The sequence below is a fragment of the Pristis pectinata genome, chromosome 4 (assembly GCF_009764475.1).
Source record: "Pristis pectinata isolate sPriPec2 chromosome 4, sPriPec2.1.pri, whole genome shotgun sequence".
NCBI classification, from domain to species: Eukaryota; Metazoa; Chordata; class Chondrichthyes; order Rhinopristiformes; family Pristidae; genus Pristis; species Pristis pectinata.
This window is the reverse complement of record NC_067408.1, coordinates 108,781,120-108,801,939: the sequence shown is the minus strand read 5'-3', so window position 1 is coordinate 108,801,939 and position 20,820 is coordinate 108,781,120. Positions and strand designations below refer to the sequence as shown.

At 44.5% G+C, this 20,820-nt stretch overlaps 1 pseudogene; it reads right to left on the bottom strand.

Moving 5' to 3' along the window:
• Nucleotides 1–684: 684 nt before the first annotated feature.
• LOC127570108 (uncharacterized) lies at nucleotides 685–821 on the bottom strand (annotated as a pseudogene).
• Between the last annotated feature and the right edge of the window lie 19,999 nt (nucleotides 822–20,820).

The window sequence follows — 20,820 nt, the reverse complement described above, 5'->3', positions numbered from 1 at the left end:
CAATTCTTACTCGGCACCTCCTTCCTTATAGTTAATTCAGCATTTCTGGAAAGTTAGACTGGTCATCTTGACTTTGGACTTTCCTGCAACTTCTAGCTTTTAATGGGAAATTTCTGGCCCTCAAGTGAAGTGACCCGTGTAAAACATAGGGAGATCTCCCCCGCCACACGGACCTCACTCAGACAAATGGGATACTGTCACTGATGCATTGAATCTACCCTTGCATGTCTGCACTCAGTAAACACTCCATTATTCCAAAGGAAAAACAAGCATTGTGATACTTCAAAAATAAAGGGATTCATTTTTTTTAACAAAATAAACTTTATTCATAATAAAAGAAACTATATAAAATAATAAAACAGTTCAAACCTTTACATTCGTGTACAGTTCCATTCTTAGTGGTACTTCTTATATACAAGAACACAGCACCGATGCCACTGTTGTGGCTCCCTGGGATGATACCCCAATCCTGTATTTACAATATTTGAGGGGCTTCCTCGCCTGATCCCGCCCCTCCCTCTGCAGAGGGAGAAGAACCCTAAACTGTCGTCCTTGCCCAGTGTGGTCCTCAGCATGTACACTCCTGTCACTGCTAATGATTGATCCGTACAGGAATGTTATCAGCTGACACTGAGTCATTGTGAACAGATAAACTTGAGTAAATTCTGCCTTTGAATTAATGACCCGGGAAGAGTGCGAACGCAGTCCCCACTACCACAAATTCTGCAGTCGAGTATCCCGCATTTGGGGACATCGCAGGCGTCAGCACACCCGGAGTGCAATGGGATTTCCTATTCCTGGAACCTCGGCCTTTTTTTTACAACATAAACTTTATTCATAATAAAAGACAAAATTATATACAATTACAAAACAGTGCAAGCCTTTACATTCTTGTACAGATCATTCATTAGTGTTACCTTTTTATATAGAAAAACAGCACCGATGCCACACATGTGGCTCCCTGAAGACTACCCAGTCCCGTATTTACAATATTTAGGGGCTTTCTCCCTGACCCCGCCCCTCCCTCTCCATTGGCAGAAGAACCCTGAACTGTAGTCCTTCCCCACCGAGCCCTTGCGTTGGCTGCACCCAGCTTCAGTGCGTCCCTCAGCACGTGCTCCTGCAGCCTGGAATGTGCCAGTCAGCAGCATTCCCCTACGGACATCTCACAGTGCCGGAAGACCAACAAGTTTCGGGCAGACCAAAGAGTGTCTTTCACCGAGTTGATGACCTTCCAGCAGCAGTTGATGTCCATCTCCGTGTGTGTCCCCAGGAACAGCCCGTAGATCAGAGAATCCTCTGTTACGCTGCTGCTGGGGATGAACCGTGACAAGGAACCTTGCACCTTTCACCACACCCTCCTCGCAAACCCACAGCCCGCAAAGAGGTGGGTGATCGTCTCGTCCCCAGCGCAGTCCTCCTGGGGGCAACGCGCGCTGGGAGTGAGATTCCAACCATACAGGAAGGATCTGACTGGGAGGGCCCCTCTCACCGCCAGCCAAGCGAGGTCTTGGTGCTTGTTGGTGAGTTCTGGCGATGAGACATTCTGCCAGATGGTCTGCACAGTCTGCTCAGGGAACCACCCCACAGTATCCATTGAGTCCTTCTCCTGCAGTGCCTGCAGGATGTTCCGTGCTGACCACTGCCTGATGGACTTGTGGTCAAAGGTATTGGTCTGGAAGAACTTTTCCACAAAGGACAGGTAGCGCGGCAGCGTCCAGCTGACTGGGACGCCATGTGGCCATGGGGCCAGGCCCATCCTTCGCAACAGCCAGGACAGGTAGAACCTCGGTACGTAGTGACACTTGGTGCCCACATACTTGGGTTCCACGCACAGCCTGATGCAGCCACAGACGAAGGTGGTCATCAGGAGGAGGGCGACATTGGGGACACCTTTACCCCCATTGTCCAGGGACTTGTGCATGGTGACCCGTCGGACCCACTCCATCCTGGATCCCCAGATGAAACGGAAGACGGCGCGGGTGATTCCCAAGCCAGAGGAGCGAGAAATAGGCCACACCTGCGCCAAGTACAGCAGCCCTGCGAGCACCTCACACCTGATGACCAAGTTCTTCCCAGTTATCAATAGGGAGCGCTGTTCGATTCACGTTGTACATGCTAGAACAATGATGGCCCATAGAGAACAAACTAGCTGTGACATGACTGCAGTTCACTCAAGCCCGAACATCCTCTGGGTTAGGCAGTCCTGGGAGCCAAGATGTTAACGCCACACAAATCATCTTCGATTTGTGCTACTCATATGTGAATTAAATTGCAAAAAGACGTTATAATTCTGCAGATATTATTCTCGTCAGCAGCTCTTGGTCATACATGATTGACATGCAAATTTGATTACAATGCTGCTTAATCTACAATCATAGGCATACAGCACGGAACAGACCGTCAACCACCCACTTACACTAATCCAACATGAATCCCATTTTTTAATCTTCTGACATTCCCATCAACTCCCCTTGGATTCTACCACTCACCTACACTGTAGGGGAAATTCCCAGTGACTAATTAACTTCCCAACCCACACATCTTTAGGTTGTGGAGGAAACTAGAGCACCCGGAGGAAACCTAAACAGTTAGAGCGAGGTTGGGAAGGTGAAGCAGAAACTGGGACTGTGGGAACGGTGCTCCCTCTCAATAACTGGGAAGAACTTGGTTATCAGGGGTGAGGTGCTCTCAGGGCTGCTGTACTTGGTGCAGGCGTGGCCTGTTCCTCGCTCCTCTGACTTGGGAATCACCCGTGCCGTCCTCCAGTTCATCTGGGGATCCAAGATGGAGCAGGTCCAACAGGTCACCATGCACAAGTCCCTGGACAATGGGGGCAAAATTCTCCCCAATGTCGCCCTCATCCTGATGACCACCTTCACCTGTGGCTGCATCAGGCTGTGTGTGGAACCAAAGTACGTGGGCACCAAGTGTCACTACGTACCAAGGTTCTACCTGTCCCCGGTGTTGCGAAGGATGGGCCTGGCCTCTTTGCCGCACAATGTCCCAGTCAGCTGGACATTGCCACACAACCTGTCCTTTGTGGAAAAGTTCTTCCAGACCAACACCTTTGACCATAAGTCCATCAGGCAGTGGTCAGCACGGAACATCCTGCAGACACTGCAGGAGAAGGACTCGATGGATACTGTGGGGTGGTTCCCTGAGCAGACTGTGCAGACCATCTGGCAGAATGCCTCATCGCCAGAACTCACCAACAAGAACCAAGACCTCGCTTGGCTGGCGGTGAGAGGGGCCCTCTCAGTTAGATCCTTCCTGCATGGTTGAAACATCACTCCCAGCGCGCACTGCCCTCAGGAGGACTGCGCTGTGGGCGAGACAGTTGTCCACCTCTTTGCGGGCTGTGGGTTTGAGAGGAGGGTGTGGCGAAAGATGCAAGGGTCCTTGTCACGTTTCATCCCCAGCAGCTGTGCAACAGAGGATTCTCTGATCTATGGGCTGTTCCCGGGGACAAACACAGAGACGGACATCAACTGCTGCTGGAAGGTCATCAACTCAGTGAAAGACGCCCTTTGGTCTGCCTAAAACTTGTTGGTCGCCCAGCACTGCGAGATGTCCATAGGGGAATGCTGCTGACTGGCACATTCCAGGCTGCAGGAGCACGTGCTGAGGGACGCACTGAAGCTGGGTGCAGCCAACGCAAGGGCTCAGTGGGGAAGGACTACAGTTTAGGGTTCTTCTGCCACTGAGGAGGGAGGGGGAGGGGCAGGGTCAGGTGAGAAAGCCCCTTAAATATTGTAAATATAGGATTGGGGGTAGCACCCCAGGGAGCCACACGGTGTGGCATCGGTGCTGTGTTTTCTTTTAATATAAAAAGGTAACACTAATGATTGATCCGTACATGAATTAAATGTTTGCACTGCTTTATTTTTGTATATAGTTTGTTTTTTATGATCAATAAAGTTTATTTCGGAATAAAAACAACAGAGTGAGGTGCAAGCTCCACACAGACAAGACCTAAGGTCAGGATTGAACCTGGGGCTCCGTTTGTGAGACAGCAATTCTAATAACTGCTCCCGGCTGAAAACGTAGCACATTTCTGGTGGACCACTCAGCCTCTGAGACCAAGTGAATGTCCGCCCAGTCATACATGATTTCAGCTTGGTGCGCATCCCAGAAGCTCCCCCTAGAAGCTGAACAGCTTCCTTCTACCTCGTAACGAAATATAAAGTATTAAATTTGGAGCTTGGGACCAACCCTGCAGAAATGATTGGAGCTATCTCATTGACATTCTTTCACCAAGACCCTCTGACGATGGAGAAGGTGATCTTTAAAGAATTAAAAATGTGTTCTTCTAATAATTAGATCAAAAAAGGGTTCCTGTCCTGAAAATACAGTAAAGAAGTTTACATCACTCCTCTGTAGAATATCCAAAAGCATTCCTGCTCAGGATTTGGGATTCCATGGGCAGAAATGCCCATAAATTATATTTAGAAATTCCTTTGATATATCGGTCGATTTACAATTCAATTGCACCTGTACAGGGAGGCTAACAGGCAAGGTTGGTGGGATTAGCATCAACCACAAACCAAATTTATAAAGAAAAAGATATGTTATCAAAGCAGGGATTTATTCCTCAACTCTAAACCTCTTAAGGTCATCTGAAAAGCCAGCAGGCTGCTTCTCAAGTCCAAATTTTGTGCTTCCTATTATTTAATTTCCATAATTGACGGGGCTGGAAATATACAATGCTCAAAAGACTCAGAGACCAGGAGAGTAGAAAGCTGCCTCCCTTCTGATACAAAGTACCCCCAAAGTAAATGAGTTCATCTTTGCAGGGTGCAGTCTCAAGAACAAGCAGTGTTACACATTGCATTGTAGGAATAGGGACAAACAATAAAAACTAGATGATATTCCTAACCTTCACATCCCCCTTTAGGTACATCCTATAAAATTGTTAGAAGCTCAATTTTGTTATCTCTCACCTCTATGTCTGAACATCCAGTTCAGCTTGATTACATTTCTCCCATGTACATTGAAACTAGTGTTCAACTTCAATTTATTATTGATACAGTGCTGCTAAATAATGTCCTGGGATCTTTTGCAATCACAGACAAGGCTTCAATGAAAGGTGTGTAATTTGCACCAAGTAAGAAATAGGGGTCGGCATTCTGCACATTTCCTTTTGAGAAAGGAACTTGTAAACAACATGCATTCAATCCATACTTCAGAGAGGTTACAAGGAAAACCTGCATACATTCATAAATAGTAACACAGTCTGATAACAGAAGCAGACACACTTCCTGTCCTCCGGTGCACAGTCACTTCATTTCTCAAAAAGGCAGCCCAACTGAGACTGCAGAGAGGATCATAGTCTGTGAATCTTTCAGCAACACATCAAGGTGCCAAAATCCGAGGTGGGATATTTTACTCAGCGCAGTGTAATACAAGATCATTTTTTTTTAACCATACTTTCAGTACCAGAATCTTCAATAATCTAATTATTTGATGCTGTGACATGCACAAGTCTCATTCTGGAAACCCAGCCACATCATAATGCAGGATTGTTTGCAACCACTTTGAGGCCTCAGTTTAATGCCTCTTTCTAAAGGTATGCACTTTGCACGACAATGTGCCACACTACATTTGGCCAGTTTGCATTCCTTTTGTTCCACATCTACAGTATATATTCAGTTGATTTACAAAACGTCGTGCTGACTAAGAAAGTGTTTAGTTGATGAATTACAGTTTATAATCAACACCTCTTCCAATAAGTGCCCTTATAGCACAAACCTGTAAAATTGCCTGACCTCTCTTTAATAACTAGCTTTGTAGTCTTGGCCAACTTGTCTAAATTAGTAGCACAGCAAGTCTGGGTGAGGAGACAGGGGTGGAAGCTCAGATGAAAATGAAGTATTAGTGTCTGTCTCTTGTGCAAGAGGTGGCAGAAAAAATGGACAGTGTTGTAACAAAGCAGGTTGTTGGGGGAAGGTCTGCCAGAGTGGTAACTGGTAGTTAGTTTTGAACAGCTAACCCTTATTTTAAGACAGTGACCCATGGTTCTCAACACCCCAGCCAGGGAAAACATCATCCCTTTAACTACCCTGAAGCCCCTATGTTTCAAGGAGGTCACCTTTCAGTCTTCAAAACCCAAAAGAGTACATGTCCAATCTGCTTAACCTTTTGTTGTACAACCAACCCTTCATCTCAGAAATCAATCCGGTGACCCGGTGCCACACTCTTATCACAAGTATGTCCTCAGGTTGGGAGGTCAGACCCGTACACGGTATTCTACTTCTTAGGCAGTCCCTCAGGATTGAGAACGTCCTGCCTCCACTCCAGTTCTTGGGTTCCGAGACAGCTGATGAGGCCATTGTGGAAACCACAGGCTCTTCCATAGATGAGGCAGAAGGTGCCTCATGAGTGGTCATGGGCCAGTGATTCCCAGGATTCAGTGGGATTGTTGCAAATTTTCAAGGAGACTTTGAGCACATACTTGGTTCTTTCTGGAGGAACTCAGCAGGTCAGGCAGCATCTATGGAGGGAATTGGACAGTCAACATTTCAGGTCAAGACCCTTCACCTGGATCACCAGTACAGATAAAGGGTCTCAATCCGAAACGTCAACTGTCCATTTCCCTCCACAGACGCTGCCTAGCCTGCTGAGTTCCTCCAGCTTTTCATGTGTCACTCCAGATTCCAGCATCCGCAGTCTCTTGTGTCTCTACTTTTTTTTTCCTGTCCACCTGGTTATCTCTTCCCTTGACTGAGCACAGAAGGAGGAGTTTTGTGAATCTGATGTTAGGCAGGCAAACAATGTGGCCTGCCCGAGGTAACTGACCAAGTGTAACTTGGACCACCATGCCTGGGAGAGGACACTGACCTTGGTTTGCTTCTCCTTCCAGTGAATTAAGGTTGATAATAAGAAGCTGGAGGCTGAAGGAAGAGAAGAAAAACTGTGTCGACATTTCCAAGTAAGGAAACACTCAAACAGTCCCAGATTTAATCATTCAGTTGCGGACACAGCACAATGTAGACAAATACAGAGACAAATCATCTACAGGGCTGAGCTATGAAGATAACATTTTTATTTAAAAGAAGAGAAAATATTTAAGAAATTGGGCTTTTCTTTCAAATAGATAAAGTGAACTAGTTGCCTTTGTAACAGGACAGAACATTAGAACATATGAAATGGATGCAGGAGTTCAGCATCTCATGATCTTTATCTCAGCGCCATTTTCTAATATTAATGCCACATTTCTCAATTCCCTAAAAATCCCTCAGTTTCCATTTTGAATGCACTCAGCAACTGAGCCCCCAGCTCTCTTGCACAGAAAATTCCAAAGTCACCAAGCATTGTGACATCGACAAACTTGGATATCTCGCACTTGATCCACTCACTGAAATTACTTGTACAGATTGTGAACAGCTGGAGCCCCAGCATCAAACCCTGTGGCGGCCCAGGTTATGATGCCTCAACCCAAAAATGACCCGTTTATTCCTGCTCTTTATTTCAGTCCATTAACCAATCCTCAATCCATGCCAATATATTATCCCTGATACCAAGTGTTCTAGTTTTGTTCAAAAATCTCATGTATGGCAACTTATCAAAGGCATTCTGAAAACCAAATATACCATACCAACTGATACACCTTATCTGTTCTGCCAATAAATATCAAACTCTAACAGATCTATCAAACAGGAGTTCCCTTTTATAAATCCACGTTCACTCTACTTAATCCTATTATTGTTTTCCAAGTACCGTGTAACAACTTCTGCTGTCTGTAGCTCCCTCCTTTCTTCAATAGTTATTTTTGTTACCTTCCACCTGCATTCTAGAAACTATGGAATAGAGTCGCAGAGTGATACAGCATGGAAACAGGCCCTTCGGCCCAACTCATCCATGCCAACTGTGTGTTGCCTAGTGAGCTTGTCCCATCTGCCCGTGTTTGGTGCATAGCCCTCTAAGCCCCTCCTATCCATGTACTTATCTAGATGGCTTTTAAATGTTGCTATTGTGCCCGCCTCAACCACTATTTCTGACAGCTCATTCCAAATATGCACCACCCTTTGGTGAAGAAGCTGCCCCTGATGTCCCTTTTAAATCTCTCATCTCTTGTCTTAAACCTTCATGTTTTTAGCACCCCCTCCCTGGGAAAAAGGCTATGTGCTTTCACCTTGTCTATGCCCCTCATGATCTTATACACCTCTATCAGGTCACCCCTCAATCTCCTGCATTCCAGGGAATAAAGTCCTAGTCAACACAACCTCTCCTTGTAACTCAGGCTCCCAAGTCCAGGCAACATCCTGGTAAATCTTTTCTGCACGCTTTCTAGTTTAATAACATTTTTCCTTTAATAGTGACCAAAACCGTACACAATACTCTTAAGTGAAGCCTCACCAATGTCTTATATAACTGCAACATAACATCCCAAGTCCTTTACTCAATGGAACACAACATTCCAGCATCTGCAGAATCTCCTGTGTCTCCTTTACTCAATATCCAAATTGATGAAGGCCAGCATGCCAAACAACTTTTTCACCACCCTATCTGCTTCTGACGCCGCTTTCAGTGAACTATGAACTTGCACTCCTAAGTCCCTCTGTTCCATAATACCCCCCAGGGCCCGACCATTCACTGCATTAGTCCTACCCAGGTTTGATCTCCCAAAATGCAATACCTAACGTTTACCTGGATTGAAAGCCATTTGCCAATTCTCCGCTCACATACCTAGCTGAATAAGATCCTCCGTCATTTTTCAAAACCTTCTACACCATCTACAACACCACCTATTTCGGTATCATCCGCAAACTAACTAACCATACCTTGTACATTCACATCCAAATCGTTTATATAAGTTACAAACAACAAAGATCCCAGCGCCAACCCCTGTGGCGCACCACTAGTCACAGGTCCTCAGTCTGAGAAACAACCCGTGACCATCACCCTCTGCTTCCCACCGCTGAGCCAATTATGAACCTTGGAAGATAATCCAGGATGCACCTCATCAGGTCTTTGGGATTGATTGCCTTTCCATCCCATTAATTACTACAACACTAATTTTTTGCTGATGGTAATTTCTTTGAGCTCATCATCTCAGACAATATAAGACGACAATAAACCCGACTTTGACTTTGTTCTCCACCACTTATAGAAAATTTTCTGTGTCTTCTTCCTGAAGACAGTCACAAAATATTTGCTTAGTTTATCTGCCACTTCTTAAGCTGTTGAACTTCAATATTCATGGAAACAGGGCAAGTCAGGTGCAATGACTTCGTCCTGTATGTATTGCCACCTATTAATCATTTGCAAACAGTCGGTTTCTTTTACACAAAGTTGACAAAATAATCTCATCTATTTACCAGGAAGCATTTGCTTGTGTTTAATTAGTCTGGAATATAATAGAAGGGTGGTCACGATGACATTGGCAAGATGCCACCTCACCAATCATTTTCCAGTGCCTGTTGAGCCAGACAAGGCAGCAGATCGAGCAGCGGGAAGAACATTAAAATGCCCCAGGACAAAAGGCACTGCAGTTACTCAGCTGGGCTATTTTGACAGCACCTCCCATACCCACAACCTCTGCTACCAAGTCAGCAGCCACACATCTGGTAAAGGAAGAAGTTTCTCATCATCTACTGCACGAATGCCCCACAAAGCTCTGTAAACCTCAGTCAGGACACTCCTTCCCTCCACAGCCTCCTCCACTCCAACAAAGGCAAATCCAGCCTCTTCAGTCTCTCCCTTTGGGTGAAATGCTCCATCCCAGACAACATCCCAATAAATCTGCTGTATCCTCATCAAGACTATCACCACCTTCCTAAAGTGTGGTGACCACAAATGCATACAGCATTCTAGCTGTGGCCTAATATTTTATAAAGTTCTACCATTACCTCCCTGTTTTTGTGTTCTATGCCCCTGCTACTAGTGGCAAGTATCCCATATGCCTTATTACCACTTTATCTACCTGTACTGCTGCCTTCAGGGACTCTCTATTCATCAGTATTTCCAGAAATACTGTCATTCATTGTGTATATCTTAGCCTTGTTTGTTCTCCCAAAATGCATCACCCCACATTTTTCAGTATTAAACTCCATCTGCCATTTGTCTGCCCATCTTACCAACTCATCAATTTAATTCTGTAGCCAAAGACTGCCTTCCTCAAAATTAACACCAGTTTGTGTCATCTGCAAACTTACTAATTGCATTTCCCACACCCATGTCACCTCCATTAATCTAGTCTTCGCAATCCTCTGGGTTAGAGAATTCCATAGATTCACCAAGAAGAAATTCCTGTGTACCTCAGTTTTAAATCACCACCTCCTTACCTTGTGACTATGTCCCCTCATTCAAGACTCTCCCACTAGTAGAAGCATCTCAACATCTACCTTGTCATACTCTTAGGACCTTATATGCTTCACTAAGATCACCCCTCATTCTTCTAAACTCCAAAGGACGTGGGTCTAGTTCTTTTTTAGCCAATGCTGGTATATCCTTTTTTTTAAATAAGGGGACTAAAACTGCACGCTGTACTCCAAGAAGAGCCTCACTAAGCATCCTGTACAATTCCAAAAATACTTCTCTATTTTTGAAGTTCAACCTTCCAGCAGTGACCAATGTGCCACTTGCCTTCTTAGTTATTTGTTACACCTGCCCATTAACGTTATATTTCATGTGCAAGGACTCTTCAATCCCTCAGTTCTTCATTCATCTGTATATTCTCTCCATTAAGATGATACCTTGCCTTTTGACTCCTCCTCCTGAAATACATGACCCCATTCTTTCCCACAAAGAACTCCATTTGTTAAGTTCTTACCCACTCACTCAACCTATCTATATCCAGCTATAGAGTGCAAATATCCTCATCACAGCATGTCCTCTCACCTATTTTCATGTCATCAGCAAATGTGGATCCTTTATACCCTACCTCCTCCTCCAAGTCATACACAGAGATAGTAAATAATTCAGGGCCAAGAACTGGCCCTTGGGACACTCCACTAGTTACATCTTTCCAGTCTGGAAAAAAAATCTTAAAAGAAAATAAATTCCTGTCATTGAACGAGTGCATCAGGAAATCTCTAGGGAGAAACATTAATTTCCATTCTCCATAGAGATCAATCTTCCTTTCAAAGTTCAATGCTGCCTCACGACAAGTCCCATTATATCATCAGTTCTCAAGCTGTCAATACCTTTGCTCGAGGAGGCAACATTTTCAACCGTGGGGGAGGAATGCCCCGTCAGGATCCAGATTAAGTTAACACAAAGGGGCAGATGGTAAATGGGAAATTATAAACACCAGCAGATTCTTAAAAGGGAACACCAAAATACAAACATCACCTGCAAAACTTTAAAATAAAATTCTAAGTTTCAATGCCCAATGATGTCTTCAGTTGCTCAGTCTACTAATGTATGCAGCAATATGAATTATTAGCAGGATTAGACCACTCAGCCCCCAGGTCTGCTCCACTATTTTACAGAATTATGGCTCATTGTAAACTCAACTTCATATTACTGTCAGCATCACAACCTCCCCCACACCACTGCATAACCTCTTTACTCCCTTGTTTATCAAGAATCCAACTAATTCTATCTTAAAAGGTCCTTGCTTCCACTGCCCTTTCAGGACTCAACGACAACAAAGAAATTGCCTCATCTAAATGGACAACTTTTATTTTTAAATAGTGACCATTAGTTCTACATTCTCCCACAAGAGAAAGCATCTTCTCCACACCCACCCTGTCAAGATCCCTCAAGAACATGTATGTTTCAATCAAGCCCTTTCTCACTTATCTCAACTTCACCAGATACAAGCCATACCCTGTCCAACCTTTTCTAAAAAGACAACCTGCCCCTTGCAGATATTAGTCCAGTAAGCCAACAGTCTGCTGGAGGAACTTAGCAGGTCGAGCAGCATTCATGAGAGGAAAGGAACTGTCAACATTTCGGAATGAAACTCTGCATCAGGACTCTGTTGCAGTCTCTTGTGTCTCCATTAGTCTACTGAACCTTCTCTGACCTGCCTCACATGCATTAACATCTATGAGTTTATGCCACAGGCAAGTTGACATCAAGTTATGAAAGAAAAACAATTATAATAATAAATGATGAAAAGGTCATTCCCAAATATTAAAAGGATTGACATGAGTTTTGTGTTCCAGCATAACCTTCAAAGACCTCCAGAAGAGTACTGCAGTAAACCCTAATAATCTGGAATGCTCAGGACATTGGTGTGCAGAACACACCAGATTTTCCAGACTATTGGATGCAATTTCTATTCATACCATAGCACTCAATTCACTTTAAGATATTACGCAGAATGATAATAAATTTTCCAGTGAACCAGACAAATGGAAAGGGAGTGCAGGGACCAGGGTTCCAATGAGTGGAAAGGGGGCACAACAAACATTACCTTGTGAGTCAGATGCCAAACCATTGGGATTTCCAAACTGTCGGAAAGCAGATTATCAAAGTATTATTGCACTAGATGAAAATTGTACAAGTTTTTTTTCTAAGAAAGATCTCCATTCCAACTTTTATTTCAGTAAATTGGTTCATTATTGTCACGTGCCAAGATACAGCGAAAAACTTGTCTTGCATACTGTTCATACAGATCATTTCATCACATCAGTGCAGTGAGGTAGTACAAGGGAAAACAATAACAGAATGCAGAATAAGGTGTCACAGCTACAGAGGAAGTGCAGTGCAGGTAGACAATAAGATGCAAGGCCATAACGAGGTGAATTGTGAAGTTAAGAGTCCATCTTATCCTACTAGGCGACCCTTCAATAGTCTTCTAACAGCAGGGTAAAAGCTGTCAGTTTCTGATAGAAGTTGGAGCTGATGTTCTAGTTCTTCTGCGACTTGTGGACGGGACAGGAAACCGTTTCATTGACACAAATTTTCCAATTGTCAAGTGACCTTTTAATTTGTCCTATTTGACTGCTCTGGGACCGCCTTTCCGATGGGGAGGGGCCTGTGGGTGTCCTAGTTGTGTTTCAAACAGAAGCAGAAAACAGACGACTTTGCAATTTGCAAATGAGGTCAAAAAAAGGGGGGGAAAAGAAATAAACCAACAAGCAGGTGCGCAAACAGAAATAAGAATCGAAACATTCTTTCGCAAACTGGGATATACAATAATGCAGCACGCTCAATACAAAATCACAGGGACCTGGTGATCGATAATAATAGTGCATATACACACGTTTGAATATCTCCGTTCAGAATGCAAATATTTAAAATTAAAGTGGATTCAAATTAATCTGTTGGGAAATGCACCACTAGCCTTTAAATCTTAGTAAAGCTTCCTGCAGGTTAAACATGCTTTAAAAGATTTTCTGTGCAAATTTGAAGGAATTAAGTATTAAAATTAATTTGCTCTCGATGCCGAATGGAAGCTGGGAATGTACCTTCACGAACAAGGAGATTTCATACTGCGCTTCTTCTGAAAGGTTGCGGGATAACTTGGCCACCCTGTGGTCCCCGCTGCCCTCCTGAAATTCCTGGTTTTCCTCATCTTCGCCCGCCGTTTGCTGGATATTCATTCCTTCTTCCGAGGTTTGGCTGCGTTCCCTCTCTCCCTCCTCCTCTCCTCCATTCCCCGCCATCCGCCCAAATTCCACAGGAGTTCTGCCCCTACTCCCTGACCCAGGGTAGAGGAAGAGGTAACAGAAGAGTGGATTACCAGCCCCGTGAAAGACACTGCGCATGCTTCCCAAATCCTCTCCGGCAGGTTTAATGCTTGGGAAGTAGGGGATTAAGGCAAGCACCAAGAGAAGAATTGTAACAAATAGATAAGCATGCAAGGCTAAGTAGTGGGAATTAGAACAACGGTCTGTCAACGTCATGAACTTTTAACTGGGTCCCCAATGTGAGATGATTTCCCAGAAGATCCAAATGGGTTCTTGAAATCATCTATTTTTGGTGTGTCTGACGTTGGACATTTGGAAGAGAGGTTGGGAGATTGAGGTAGAAGCAACAAACCTTGTAAATGGTCAGCAGGTCAGGCAGTATCTGTAGAGAGGGAAAAGCTCAGTTAACCTACATCAGGTCAGGACAGTTGTGATACAAACAGGAAAGGCTGGTTATCTGACATTGTACGAACTCCGTACTAACTCAGTGTAACTGCACTGTGACCTGTATAATTGGTATGCAAGACAAGTTTTTCACTGTACTTCGGTACAGTGACAATAATAAACCAATAGCAATACATTGTTGAATTTGGGATAGAGTCCAGTGGACCACAATGTACCAAGACAGAAGATGTGTAGGACAGGACTTGGGAGAGATAGATTGGAAGCAAATGCTAGGGAATAAACAATATCTGATGTGGGAGGCATTTAAAAGTGAGATAGCAAGAGTTCAAAGTCAGCATGTTCCTGTAAGCATAAGAGGTAAAGCTGGTAAGTTTAAGAAACCCAGGTTAACAAAGGATATTGAAGGTTTGATCAGGGAAAATTAGGAAGTGTATGTCAGGTAGAGGAGATTGGCATCGAACGAGTCACGTGTAGGCATATAGAAGAAAGCTTGAAAATATTTAGGAGGGCAAAAAGGGACCATGAAATGACCCTTTTATGTTAGAAGCAAGAAGATAGCTAAGGAAGAAATAGGCCCCCTCGGGAACCTGAGGGGTAATCTATGCATAGAGCCAGGGGACATGAACAAGATCCTAAATGAATACCCCTGGCCTTAGGGTTGTGGTCAACCTCAGAATCAGATTCATTATCACTGGCTTATGTGAAATTTGTTGTTTTGCAGCAGTAGTACAATGCATAGACATAACATTTCTATAAGGTACAAAAATAAGTAGTGCAAAAAATAAGGAATAATGGGTTCATGGACCATTCAGAAATCTGATAGCGGAAGGGAAGAAGCTGTTCCTGAATCATTGAGTGTGGGTCTTCAGGCTCCTGTACCTCCTCCCCGATGGTAGAAACGAGAAGAGGGCATGTCCCAGATGGTGAGGGTCCTTAGTGATGGATGCCGCCTTCTTGGGGCACTGCCTCTTGAAGATGTCCTCAATGGTGGGGAGGGTTGTGCCCATGATGGAGCTGGCTGAGTCTACAACCCTCTACAGCCTCTTGCGATCCTATGCATTGGAGCCTCCATACCAGGCTGTGATGCAACCAGTCAGGATGCTCTCCCCCATTCATCTATAGAAATTTGTAAGAGTGGTGACATACCAAATCTCCTCAAACTGCTAACGAAGTAGAGCCTTCTTTGTGATTGCTTTCTGAAAATTATGAGAGGCATAGATAGTCAGAATATTTTTCCCAAGGCATGGGCATCTAGAACGAAAGGGCACAGGTTGAAATTTATAGGAGATCTGAGGGCAAGTTTTTTCACACAGAGGGTGATGAAAGAGCTGCAAGAGGGGGTGGTGGAGGCAGATACAATTACAACATTAAAAGGTGTTTGGACAGATAATTGTGTAGACAGGGCCTAGAGGGATATGGGCCTAATGTGGGCAAATGGGATTGGCATAGATGGGCATTACAGTCAGTATGGACAAGGTGGGCTAAAAGGGCCTCTTTCCATGCTGTACATTTCTATGATTCTATGAGCTCCTTTATTCCTCTACAACTTAAAACATGCTTATTTTCTCTCCTTTCCCATTCTGACAAAAGACCATCCAGCTGAGATGTTAGCTCCATTTCTTTCTCCATGCTTGTTGCCTGACCTGCCAAATGTGCCTAAGACATGTTCTGTTTTTATTTCAGGTTTCAGGCAATTGCAACTTTTTACCTTTAGACATACTGGGTGGTTGACTTCTGTCTGGTGGAGATCCATTCAAAAGGTATGAATTTGTGCCTTTAAATGGGAAGATGGCAGGGCAGTGAGGAGAAAAGGAGAGAGGTAGGGATGTGGTCCACAATGACAGGAGAGAGTAGACTCAACCAAACTTCTGAGGAAGAATAGAGTATCTAACAAATGGCTGGTGCATCTTAAAGGATGTGCTGGAGTGGTGTAGATATGGCAGGATAACTACTTCAGTTGAAAATACATTCACTTCCCAAGAAATAGAATAAAATGTGGATCAGAGTGCCTTCGTATTTGCCAAGTATTCCCATCACAGATTGGCAAAATCATGTTACACCAGTGAGCTTGATGTTGTGATTACACTTACCTTTGTGATGTCTCTTGGATTGTCCCCCTTTTGCCCACCAGGTACCAATGAGTGTATAGTTGGTGAGAGTGGCCAAGGACCGGGGGGGACAAGGGATGATGGTAGGGTGAAGAGATGGATTGGTGAGCAGAATTCTGATCATTGCTCTGATTGTGAAAACATGCTGAATCTTGTGCTCACATTGAAATCCCCCTACTTAAACAGTTGGACTGACAAATTCCTTTCATTCACTGGACACCAATTTGCCAATCCCAAGAGATGGGGCAGACAGTGATTGTGGATGGAATTAATTCTGCCCATTTTCCCACTCTTAATCAATGGGTTCATTATTTGGTTATTTTGCTCTCAGTGTATATAATTCAGAGAATGAATGTTCTTCAAGTTTAACACCAATCAATGCAGCTCTAAAATGTCATGCTTGCTAATCAATCACCCTGGACATTGCATAGGATTCTAATGTAGCATAATCTTCAAGTGAAGAAAGATATACTGGCTGGTAAGACAACTCAGTGTCCTTTTCATCACTATACGTTTTGGTTATCATTCTCTTCTAAACACCATCTGTACATCTGTATAAAAATAAACTTGCCATGTTGTTATTTCATCCTCCCACAGGATGAAATCCCATTAGGATCTGGGCAAATGCAACAAATGTCAGGGTGGGACTCAGAAGAAACAGCAGAGACAGGGGAACACGATAAATGGCCAAGCAACTACAATATAATGACTTTACCACAGGAAAGTATGTCCAGGCACTTCACACAACTGAAACATTATCAACAATTCTTTTACTCTGAGTTATACTTAGATATCTTTATCTTCATTCGTCACATGTACCTCAAAACACACAGTGAAATGCATCTTTTGCGTGGAATGTTCTGGGGGCAGCCCACAAGTGTCGCCACGCTTCCGGCGCCAACATAACATGCCCACAACTTCCTAACCCGTACGTCTTTGGAATGTGGGAGGAAACCGGAGCACCCGGAGGAAACCCATGCAGTCACGGCGAGAACATATGAAATACTGACAGACAGCGGCCGGAATTGAACCCGGGTCGCTGGAGTAATGTAGGAAATGCAGCAACCAATTTGCACACTGTAAGTGCCCACAATGAGATCACGAGCAGATCATCTGTTTTCTGTGTTACTGCCAAGGGATAAATTTTATCCAGAATTCCCCTGATTTTCTCTGAAATAGGACCGTGGAGTCCCCCTGATCAGTTTGACATCTCTTCTGAAGACTGCTGTTCTAACAGTACATCCGTTGTTCAGTATTGGACATGCAGTCTAGGCTTAGTGCTCAAGTGATGAAAGCAGGGCTTGAACCTACAACCTCTTTGCTCCGAGCCAAGATGTAAGAACTATAAAGCAGTGATAAGAGGAACCTCAATTATCCTAATATAGAGAAGCGACGAGGTAATATAAAGGGCAAAGAGGGGCTGGAATTCTTGAAATTTATGCGAAAGGGACCTCCCTCATCTTGTCTACTCCCCCATGCTGTCTCGCCAGGACCTCTCCCATCAATTTGCCCTCAGATCTCCTATAAATTTCTACTCCCCCGTGCTATCTCTGACAGCTCATATAAAACTTGTCTTGGGGGGGCAGGGGTCGATAGGCAAATATCCATACCCGGTGTCCATTCCCATGCTTGAGGATTATCACTGCAAAGGCAGTCACACTGCCCTGGGGGAGTTGGTGTCCGGTGAAGGGGTGCAATCCCCCCCACAGCACTCTGAGCTTCAACGTTATAGCTTGACGAACAACACCCTATCTTCATCTGGACACATTGCAGCCGGCAGGTGTGTGTGTGTCTCTCTCTCTCTCTCTCTCTCTCTCTCTCTCTCTCTCTCTCTCTCTCTCTCTCTCCCTCTCTCCCTCTCTCCCTCTCTCCCTCTCTCCCTCTCTCCCTCTCTCCCTCCCTCCCTCCCTCCCTCCCTCCCTCCCTCCCTCTCTCTCTCTCTCTCTCCCTCTCTCTCCCTCTCTCTCCCTCTCCCTCTCCCTCCCTCCCTCTCTGACCATTGCTGCCGGTCAACCATCTGTGATTGTGGCTCAGATTTTCTCTCTCCATTAGTGTAGACTAGTCTATGAGACATGTTCCAAAGCCTTGCTATTAGCAAAATGTAACATAGACAAACAAGCATCCTATGCTTCTAACCTCCACAGTAAGTCATCTGGTCTCACCCTATCAGAGATATTCCCTTTGGTCAAACTCCCTCCCCCACCTTCTCTGCTACTGAAAAATAACTTGAATTTAAAAAATTTCTATCTCAGTTCTGACGTGGGATCTTGGACCTGAAATATTAACTTTCTCCAAAGATGCTGCCTGACCTACAGATTGTTCCCAGCATTTTCAGAATCAGAATCAGGTTTATTATCACGGACATATGTCGTGAAATTTGTTGTTTCGTGGCAGCAGTACAGTGCAAGACATGAAGACATAAAAATTACTATAAGTTACAAAAACAAATAAATAGTGCAGAAGAGAAATAACGAGGTAGTGTTCATGGGTTCATGGACCATTCAGAAATCTGATGGCGGAGGGGAAGAAGCTGTTTCTGAAACATTGAGTCTGGGTCTTCAGGCTCCTGTACCTACTCCCTGATGGTAGTAACGTGAAGAAGGCATGTCATGGATGGTGAGGGTCCTTACTTATGATGGATGCCACCTTCTTGAGGCACTACCTCTTGAAGATGGCCTCGATGGCGGGGAGGGTTGTGTCCGTGATGGAGCTGGCTGAGTCTACAACCTCCTGCTGCCACTTTCGATCCTGTGCATTGGAACCTCCATACCAGACGGTGATGCAACCAGTCAGAATGCTCTCCACTGTACATCCGTAGAAATTTACAAGAGTTTTTGGTGACATAACAAATCTCCTCAAACTCCTAATGAAGTAGAGCCGCTGGCATGCCTTCTTCATGATTGCATCAATGTGTTGGGCCCAGGATAGATCCTCTGAGATGTTGATGCCCGGGAACTTGAAGCTGCTCACCCTTTCCACTGCCAACCCCTCAATGAGGACTGGTGTGTGTTCTCCCCACTTCCCCTTCCTGAAGTCCAAAATCCGTTCATTGGTCTTGCTTATGCTGAGTGCAACGTTTTTGTTGCAACACCACACAACCGGCCAACCTATCTCACTCCTGTTCGCCTCCTCATCGCCATCTGAGATTCTGCCAACAACAGTGGTGTCATCAGCAAATTTATAGATGGCATTTGAGCTGTACCTAGCCACGCAGTTTCTGTTTTTTATTTCAGATTTCCAGCATCTGCAGTTTTTTTTCATGTTTTCACCTTGAACCTCAAGTTGGGAGGATCACTCCAAAATAGGTTTTAATTCATTTTGAAGGTCAGCAATGAGCTGAGGATTAAATGCTGATAACAAAAACTTGGATGAATCCAAATCAAATAGCATCCTATTATCATGGGTCACATTTCTAAACTGCCCTTTATTTTAAGAAAAGACATCAATTCTCCATCATTTGTGTGTTTTGCTCCAAGGTCTCTAGCTAATAAATCACACTGCGAGAAATCAACACCTTGGCGATGTTTTGGACCTGTTAAAAATTGTCTGCCGTTCAAAGGGAAAATAATGTTGTAAGGTGTGCATGGAGACAGTGTGCTGCAGTATGCAGTCCAAATCTCAGCTGCAGTTGTTGACTTTCACATTTTGTTTGCAGAGAATATACCAACCGCAAAAGGTCACACACTTCCATTTGCTTAGAAGCCTTTAGATCCTGTCTCATTTAAACTTAAAGCTGTTGATTAGCTTGTCAGAACATAAAACAAAAGGGAATGGTAAGCTTTATTTCAGCACACGGCCACTCAGGTCACCACACTGTACGACTCAGAGGTATGACAGTGTAGACTGGGTTTTAATAAGATATCTTTATTAGTCACATGTACAATGAAACACACAGTGAAATGCATCTTTTGCATAGAGTGTTCTGGAGGCAGCCCACAAGTGTCGCCACACTTCCAGCGCCAACATAGCATGCTCACAACTTCCTAACCCGTACGTCTATGGAATGTGGGAGGAAACCGGAGCACCCGGAGGAAACCCACAGAGAGAATATACAGACTCCATACAGACAGTGGCCAGAATTGAACCCGGGTCACTGGCGCTGTAATAGTGTTATGCTAACCACTACACTACCATGCCTGCAGCCCTTTAGCCCACCACGTCCATGCCAATTTTTTTTGCCGATCTGCACTAATCCCATTTTCTCGCATTAATTCCACATCCTTCTACTCCTTGCCTATTTGAGTGCCTGCCCAAGTGTCTCTTGTATGTTGTGATTGTATCTGATTCCACCACTTCCTCTGGCAGAACTTTCCAAATATCAACCACTGTCTGTGTGAAAACAAAACTTACCCCTCAGGCCCCCTTTAAGATTCCTTGCTCTCATCGTAAATCTATGCCCTCTTGTTTTTGATATTCCCTACCATGGGTAAAAGATTCTGACTATGCCTGTTAGAATTTTATGTACAGCAAGTCCCTGGGTTACGAACGAGTTCCGTTTTTGAGACTGTTCGTAACCCGATTTTGTACGTAACTCGGAACAGTGTCCACGCATACGCACTTGGCCCGGGGATTGCGGCCGCACACGGTCCCAGCCGCACATACATACTTAGCCTGGGGTTCCCCGGCCACATGTGCGCACTTGGCCCGGGGTTGGGCCAAAGGAGGTTTACCACCACTGTGGTAGGATCGGGGGCCGTGCCCGCTTACAAACCGACTGCAAA